Source organism: Bidens hawaiensis, unplaced genomic scaffold (assembly GCF_021521415.1).
Source record: "Bidens hawaiensis isolate Kalapana, Puna unplaced genomic scaffold, B.hawaiensis_p1.1 tig00054032_1, whole genome shotgun sequence".
NCBI lineage: Eukaryota > Viridiplantae > Streptophyta > Magnoliopsida > Asterales > Asteraceae > Bidens > Bidens hawaiensis.
The window spans coordinates 23,481-32,600 of NW_027499734.1; the positions used below are offsets into that span (position 1 = coordinate 23,481).

The 9,120-nt window shown below is 36.2% G+C and overlaps 1 pseudogene; it reads right to left on the reverse strand.

Annotated features, from left to right (window-relative positions):
* Positions 1-4,801: 4,801 nt before the first annotated feature.
* On the reverse strand, positions 4,802-6,499 carry LOC143600397 (UDP-glycosyltransferase 92A1 pseudogene; annotated as a pseudogene).
* Positions 6,500-9,120: the final 2,621 nt, after the last annotated feature.

Below are 9,120 nucleotides of genomic sequence, written 5' to 3' on the forward strand. Positions count from 1 at the left end.
CTATATATATAGGAGAAACATGGCATACATATTCATCATTTTTTTACAGCCCAGTGGGCTTTACAATACATGGCATCAACCCAAACATACAAACTAAAACTGAGAACTAACTAAATACATCGTGAGTATAACGAAATAATACAAAAGACTTCATACCTAAATAAGGCCCAACACAACATAGCATAACTATGTACTACACATAACATGTAGCATGTAACATCGAATAACACGTAGCATATTCAACAAAGAAAGTTCACATCTAAATATATAACACTTATATATTCAGGTTCGTCTCCAAGAATTTATATGCCTTTGTCTTTGCCGAAATAAAAAGGCCCGTAAACTCTAACAAGTAATGAAATATTGTAAGCAAAAAAAGACTTAGGCCGTATGTAAATATGTTTTTTTTTGTTTAAACAATTAAATATTTAAATTGGCTTACTTGGTTATGATTTAGGTTGTGTAAAAAACTTTGTGTATAAAAATAACCTTAAAAATGTCTCAAGTGAGACTAAAACTTGCAACCTATTGATTGGAAGTCATACCCCTTTACCACTAGACCAACCTAGTTATTGTATAATTAGGGTAAACCATTAAATGTACATATTTCTTTAAACCTATATATATATATATATATATATATATATATATATATATATAAATTTGTGCCCCCGAAAATTAAGTGCACCGGCCGGTCGCCCACGTTGCCCTATGCCCGAGCCGCCCATGTATATATTTATATGCATTTTTTTATTATTATTTGTAACTTATTATTCTTGTTAGACCACCAACATTCGCGAACCGACTCATGTGTATGCTAACGCAGCACGTGACATGCATGTGCATTTTCTAACGGAATTAACGAAAATAACAGATTTATTAACGGAGTTAACTTAAAAATGTCGGGTGTCGCACATTTTGACTTGCGTTTCATGCTGCAACTCCCCGTTCTCAAATATCCAAAATTCTGAACATGATCATTACATGGATCAAGAAGTCAGTTCATTAATCTTTTAACTCTAATTATTAGTTTCTATAATCCATGGAATAATGAAATCCTCATAGGTGTTAATCTATAACAAATTTTAATCTGTTACTTGTATCATGTATATCAACTATACAATTTATTTTATTATATCAACCTCTAGGTTTAAATAAGGAACATGGGAAAACTGATATAACTTCCACTTCACGTTTCAGCTAAAAATATATATTGTTTTTTAACAATACTAAATCTTAATGATACAACATAGTAGGTGTCTATCGAATACATTTAAAATATATACACAAAAGTAACTAATTAACTAACTTGAGTTGACTTAGAAATTAAGAGCATGGCCGGTCACTTCGTGAGATAGTCTCATATATATCTCCAAGGGTTCCGGTTTCTTAAGAAAAACGTTACTAATGAGCACCTGACAAAAAAAATCCAAATCACATGAAAAAAATCACAAGCATTCATAAATATGTTGTTACATTTTAAATCTCCGGGAATAATAGGTGGGTTAGAAACTTTATGCCATTTTCATTACTTTTTCCTCTTAAATTAATCACAATCATTTCAATATAAGATGAATGAATTAGATTGCTGCTCACACTTCTCAGTTTTGTAGCCCTTTATATTTTAACCTCATTCTTTATCAAGACTATAAACATAAAACCGATATACGGAACAATTAATCAATTAGACAAACCTTTTCTTAACGAAAAGAAATGGTTACAAAATCCAAAGAAAAGAAAATCCAAGATAGATAATATTTTGAACTCACAAATTAAAAAGAAATGATCTATTACAAGAAATGGTCTTCCATCTTATAGTTTTAGGTTATAATCGCCTAATATAAGTTTTTGTCACACATATTTTATTTGCATCATTCTCAGTCGATACCCCGACTATATATTTCCATAAACAACAGTGGTTAAGAAATCAGTTAACTTGTAAATACAACAAAGTTTAGTCTGTTAGTTGTATCATGTATGCATCAACTATACAATTAATTTAATTATATTAACCTTTAGGTTTAAATAAGGAACATGAGAAAAAGGATATAACTTTCACTTCAAGTTTCAGCTAAAAATATATTACTGTTTTTTAACAATTCTAAATCTTCATGATAAAACACAGAAGGTGTCTATCGAATACATTTAAAATATATACATAATAGTAACTAACTAACTAACTGTTGAACTTTTAGCGGATGAATCAAGAACACGAACACGAGATTTGATCAACACACGATCGACTCTTTTATTAAGAAAACGACTAACGAGAAAAAATTAATAAATATTACTAACACATTGAACCTATGGTATATATAAACTCAGGGTTCTAATCCTATACTAACTCAAATACACAATTTGAGTCAAAAACAAATATGATTAAATAAAATAAGATTAACTTATCTTATAATAATAAACTAATTATTATATTAAATATTCTTCAAGATTATAGGAGCCTTCAATCTGGTTTGGTGTTGGACACGTTTAACACTCCCTCTCAACACCAAACTTCTTTTAACCGTGACACACACGAAGCACCTCGACTCGAAATAACCCGCGACTTAACACAACAAGTCACGTCTTCCGACATCGGCTCAAATGTTGAATTCCAACACTCCCTCTAGATTCATACTTGTTCCTCCAAGGTCTTTCACGGTCCCGCAACACCTGTATCTCTTTGGACTTGATTCTTGGACTCGTTACATGCCTTCAGACGAAGTTGCATCTCGGTCCGTTATTCCTTAATCTACACAAGATATTGGACTTAGTCAACTCACATCCAAACGGTCCTTGTCATACACCTTGATCAACTTCGACGGTCTACTACGAACCCACTGTTCGTACAAACCGAAACCATCAAGTTCGTTGTCTTCAATTTTAACAGCCCCAAAACCATAACTATGTGGCCATTTTTAGCCACCGGTTCTAGCTCTGAAATTCATCCCTCGTTGTCAACATCTGGAACCACTGTTGTCCTGTACATTACATTTTTGATATCTATGAATAATAGGTGGTTCGTGACTATGCAAATAAACCAAGTGTCCATGTTCGTGTAAAGTTAAATGAACGAATACGAACATACCATTGTTAAAACAAAATCTACAAACTCACTTGCATAACAACTAATGAATGGTATTTCAGTTTCCCCCTACCACCTTTGCCAATATTGTCTTACCCGTCCTAGAAAGACCAACCTGTAAAATACCCAAATCTGTTTTCACATATTAATTTTTGTATTCATGATTTATTGCACTTTTATAATAGAAGTTTGTAAATAAACTATTTCAACTCACAAAAAGCACGCCTCAAGGAAGGCGAGCACCGTCGAAATTTATGAGACACGTGAGTTTTAATGTCTAAAACTAAGAAGTGATGAACTTATAACAATTACTTCAAGTTCCTCTTTAGCTTTATAAACACCAACATCAGAGAATAGAGAATGTGATGACTTCACCTTGTTTAGAATCTTTTGACTCGTTTCCTCAAACTTTAAAAAATACATATCACCGATGAACGTCTAACAAAAATACCCAAATCACGTGAAAATAATCACAACCATTGAAGAAACACAGATCTGATCCCCTTACAGTCTTAGATCCAATGGATCCATAGGGTATGGTATGATTACTTAACAAATAACGATACAAGCCAAACTCCCAAGTCCAATGACGAGAAACCTGCAAAACAACCACCGTGAGCTCGTTACGGGAAGGACAAGAGGGGGGTCTTCCTGTAACCACCCTCCGGCGTGAGAATAAGTACAATTCTAACAAAGAGAGAAAATACTTAAGTATTTAGAGTAGATAATTGGGAGTGAATGAATACCTCATGAAGATTGTGAAGGGTATTTATAGCCGAAGGATGTGGGAATGTAATTGGCCCAGCTGTTCCCTTCTAGAAGATGCTCTCGTAACCGCCTAGACACGTGTCCTCATGCGATAGGTTGAGCTATACGGACCATGTGCATGGTTGTAACAACCTGGACACGTGCCCCTCCGTGATAGGATGAGATAAACCTGGCCATATGCATGGTTGTAACAACCTGGCCCGCTGCCCTCTTTCTTTTGGCTGAAGGGTTACGTGCTTTCCAAGAAAGGATCTTGGTAAATCTTGTAGAGGAGAATTAGTTAATTACAGCTGTCCTATGACGTTGTCTTCTGGTCATCTTTGCGGATGGCTTCTGACGGCGTCTATATCCTCCCGCACATGGTCTCTAGGAAGTATTATTGCTCTTCCTTTGCCTTTGAGTTATGCGGATGATTTATATGTCCCGCGGGTGGCATATGAGGGGGTCCCCTCTGACCCGCGGATGGTGCTTAAAGGTATTTAGGTTTTTTTTGGTACCTTAACTCACCATTCATAAATATGTTGTTACATTTTAAATCTATGTGAATAATAGGAGGTTTAGAAACTTTATGCCCTTTTCATTATTTCCTCTTAAATTAATAACAACCATTTAAATATAAGATAAAATGGATTATATTATTTCTCACATTTCTCAGTTTTATAGCTCTTTATATTTTAACCTTATTCTTCATCAAAGACCATAAACATAAAACCAATATACGGAACAATTAATCAATTAGACAAACCTTTTCTTAACGAAAAGAAATGGTTACGAAATCCAAAGAAAAAAATCCTAGAAAGAGAATATTTTGAACTCACAATATTAAAAGAAATGGTCTATTACAAGATAGGGTCTTCCATCTTATAGTTTTAGGTTATATCCCCTAATATAAGTTTCTGTCACACTTATTTTATATCCATAAACAACGGAGGTTAAGAAATCAGTTATTGCGGAGTAAAAAGAAACTTTATTAATCTCAACTCGTTATCTTATCAATATAATCGCCTAAAATAAGTTTCAGTCACAAACTTATTTTATTTGCAGCACAATCATTCCACAACTAGCTATTTAAATCCTGAAACAATGGTAGTTAAGAAATCATTCATCGCGGTGTAAGAAGAACCTTTATTAGTCTCAACACTTGCTCTAATCAATTCCGCAAATTCACTTGCTTTTTTCCTCATGTCTTGGCCTTTTCCGCCTTCACTTTTATCCAACACCGCCCTTATCACCCTACTCACCTCTTCTTTCGTGAGCCGACTATGCGCCCATCTCGCTAACACCACACAAACGCCCATTTCCTCCATCAACATCTTCGCAGTAAACCCTTGCTCTGCTGCCAATGGCCAACCAATCAATGGCACTCCTTGGCTCAAACTCTCCATCACAGAATTCCATCCACACTGACTAAGAAAAGCACCGGTTGACGGATGGCATAATATCTCAAGTTGAGGTGCCCAATTGTACACCACCAATCCTTGTTTTCTAATTCTATCCTCAAATCCAGTAGGTAGCCATTCAGGTCGGAAATCACCTTTTAGGTCGAACCCGATTGGTGGTCTGATTACCCAAATAAAAGGCTTCTTGCTCTCTTCCAACCCTTTTGCTAGTTCCATCATTTGTGTCTTGCTTATTGTGTTCTCCGAACCAAATGAAATATAAAGAACCGACCGAGTAGGGTGGGAGTCTAACCATTCAATGCAATTTTTGGGTTGGATACCAGGTTGTTTTCCAGATCTTTGACTGATACTGTCCAAACTCATGTCCGAACCCAAGTTCATTTTTAACATTTTAGAAGGGATAAGGGGATCAATACACCAAACAGGAAGCTTTATATAATTTCTCAAGGCCTCCAACCCCAATGTGTCTAGCTCTTCAACTGTGTTACATAACCAACCATTAGATTGGTGACAAAATGAGACTTGCAATTGGATAAATGTTGAGTACTCGTCTTTCCCATCAGTAGCTAGAACATATTCATTAAGTTCCGCAACACTAAATCGGCAAGATTCTGGGAATCCTGGAACTGTAAACTCGTTGTGGATTCCACCTTCGGCTACATTCCGATGGGGCAGATTTAACAAAACAGAATTATACGCGATTAAGCTGTATGCGCTGGAGACGATAAATGCGTAACTAGCAATGCCAAAAGATTTCGCTAAACCGTTACCCCACCCCATGAGCAAATCTGAAACTACACATACCAGCGGACTTCCTTCACTGGAAATGACGTCTGATATGAACTGACGAAAAGGGGCCTCGAGGGCGGTGGAGGCAAGGAAAAGTTTCCCGCAGTCGGACCGGGATAGGCCGTGTGAGTTCTCGGAGTTGGGAGGGAGGCCGTGGTGGGAGCTGTTGAAGGGGAGAGACTTAAGATGAATAATATTGTTAGAAGGGCGGTTGGAGATGGCGGAACGGAGGTATTCGATGTTGAGAGGGGTGTTGGCGATGGTGATGGTGAAATTCGTATTATGATCAAGGATCTTGTAGGCTAATTCTAGGAAGGGTATGAGATGCCCTCGTGCCATGTATGGTAGCATGATTATGTGTGTACTACGTAGAGCTTGAGCTTCCATATCGGATTAAGGTGTTTGTTTGTGTTGTATAATTCAGTTCAACTCTATTTATATAGTAAATGATCTCTCAAACTTACGAAAGATAGCTTTAGTCGGCATACCATTTATATGTTAAACACACTTATTTCAATGGTTAATAAATGTTGGACCATTTAGTTGTATAATACATTTTCATGGTTTTATAAATATTGGACTAGTTTTTAATCGTTGGAAATATTTATCTGGACAATACATTTTCATGGTTTTATAAATACTGGACTAGCTTTAGTTGTTGGAACATTTACGTATACAAATGTACAATAACAAATATCAGTAAACTCAAACTACAAGCAAAACACAACGAAAGTGAAGAGGTGTTAGCGATAATTTAATATTATTGCCATTTTAAATACATCTATAAAACATTATATCTGCACCTTGTAAGATTTGAACTCACAACCTCTACATATTCATAGGTTTATAAATATTGGACGCATGTGATCGCTGGACGTAAAATGTTACATAATAAAATTTAGCACATTCAAAAAAATTACAAGCAAAAAAAATATTGACATGACAAAACTGAAGTCGTTGCCAATAAGCCAATAATGATACACAGTTGTTGGCTGGAGAGTGAACTCATGTCGGAGCGGTTGTTTCCGACGATCATCCACGACGAGGCTGTTATGCGGTTCTCTCTTATTGGCTCTGTTTATTTGACTTTCACTATTTCGCTTTTTAAGGTTTATTGAACGAAAAGCTAAGTGTATTCGCTAATGTCCATTGTAGTAGAGCTCTTTTGAGACGAAAACTTTGTTCAACTAACCTTTGAAACAGATTAAGTTTCATATTTGTATGTAGTTTAATTCTTTTGAGGATTTGGGGTCTAGAGGTGCACCTGGACTTCAATTGGTATTTATGAGACCTGAAATAAAATTAAAAGAGCTTGTATTGTGAATTAGATGAATTATAACTGGATCTTTATATATTACTGGATTCAAGTGGGGCGTTTCCCCAACTGATCAGTTAGGCATGGATTCGTCACAATTCTTCCACTAGTTTGATTATTTTAGATGCTTTATGTACAAATGGTATGTGGTTTGCTATTCTTAATTATGGCAACATCAAGGGAGCCTAACAAGCCTGCCACCATGTCAACACAGACGGTCAGGCACCAAAAGAGCCTTACCAGCTTCGCCAGTCACCGCCACAGCCCGATCGCTGTATATACTGAAGTAGGCTTGCAAAAATGGCTTGGTAGGTGGCCTGCCTAGGCTAAGAAGGTGCTTGACATGGTGTGCTTTTTAAAACAAACTAGTTTTACGAACCCGCGCGTTGCGGCGGAGTCAAACCTTGAAAAAGTAACATCGAAAAGTTCTAGCCAACTCACACATAATAAAAAGAGCTTTTAGAACTCGCGCGTTGCTAGTGAGAGGTAGGGGGTTCAAACCTCACTATCACCAACTTATATGAGAGATATGAGGGATGACCCTGGCTTGCTAGGGTTCGAGTCCTGATCTCACTCGGTTTTACCGGCTCCTCGCTGTCGTGCCATTAGGCGGGTGTGGGGGTCGGGTTTTATCCGGTGAATCCCTCAATAGGGTGGACCGCTAGGGGCTTCGTCCGTCCGGAATAGTGGCCGGCTCGGGCTACCTTTGGCCAATGGGGGCCGCGTACGAAGTACCCGGCGTTACTTAGTTGGCCGTTCAAAAAAAAAGAACTCGCGCGTTGCAGTGACATCGTTAAACCGAGAAGATTGTAATTAACCAATAGAAAATAAAAATAGTTGATGCTACATGACTTAAACAAACTATCCACCAACAGTTTCAGCATGTTAATACAGATTGTAAAGAAAATGAAAATTAGAAGTTGTTGTACAAATAAATAAATCTTGTGTACAATCACTTAAAGCTAATGAAAGAAAATAAAAATATATTAAAGTTTAGGGGAAGAAAACAAAAATCTATTAAAGTGTAGGGAAAGATATTGAAAATTAGAAGATGTATAAATGTTTAAACCTAATATATAACTATGTAAAGCACTGAAACAAATGAATAGTGAAAATGTGTGTGTAGAGATTTTTGAAAATTAATATATGTAATAATGTCTTATAGAGGTGCCAACTGGTTTTAAATGGAAGACCCACATTGGATGGGAATTATTTACTTTTATAGAATATTAAAGTTAAAGATGATCGTTTTGGTAATTTTTTAAAAAGAAATAATGACTATGCCTTAAAATATTGTAATTTCGTTTTCTATGGTTTTAATTCTTTCATTGAAAACAGAAATCTGTTTTTAGTGCTCCATGTTTTTAGAAAAATTGGTTTTATTAGTCCCAACTATTTTATATTTGCCGACACTGGTCCAAACTATCATTTTGGCTAGCAACGGTCTTAATTTTCACAAACGTTGATTCCACCGGTCCGCGACTAACGGAGTACTAACTCCGTTAGGTAAAAGCTGATATGTCATCTTAGTTGTCAAAATCAGATGACATAGGCATCCTACGTGGACCTGTTGTGTATTATATTTTATACTTAAACATTTTACAAACATAAATTCCCAATTATACACCATCCTAAATCCTCAAATTCTCTCAACTCAATGACCCTAAATGCACCTTCCAGTCGATTCCCCTCTTGTATTCATTGGTCTGTCAACACACTGCCCATGCGGCTTCTGATTGCAACCAGATAACGAATCAAACTATAATCAT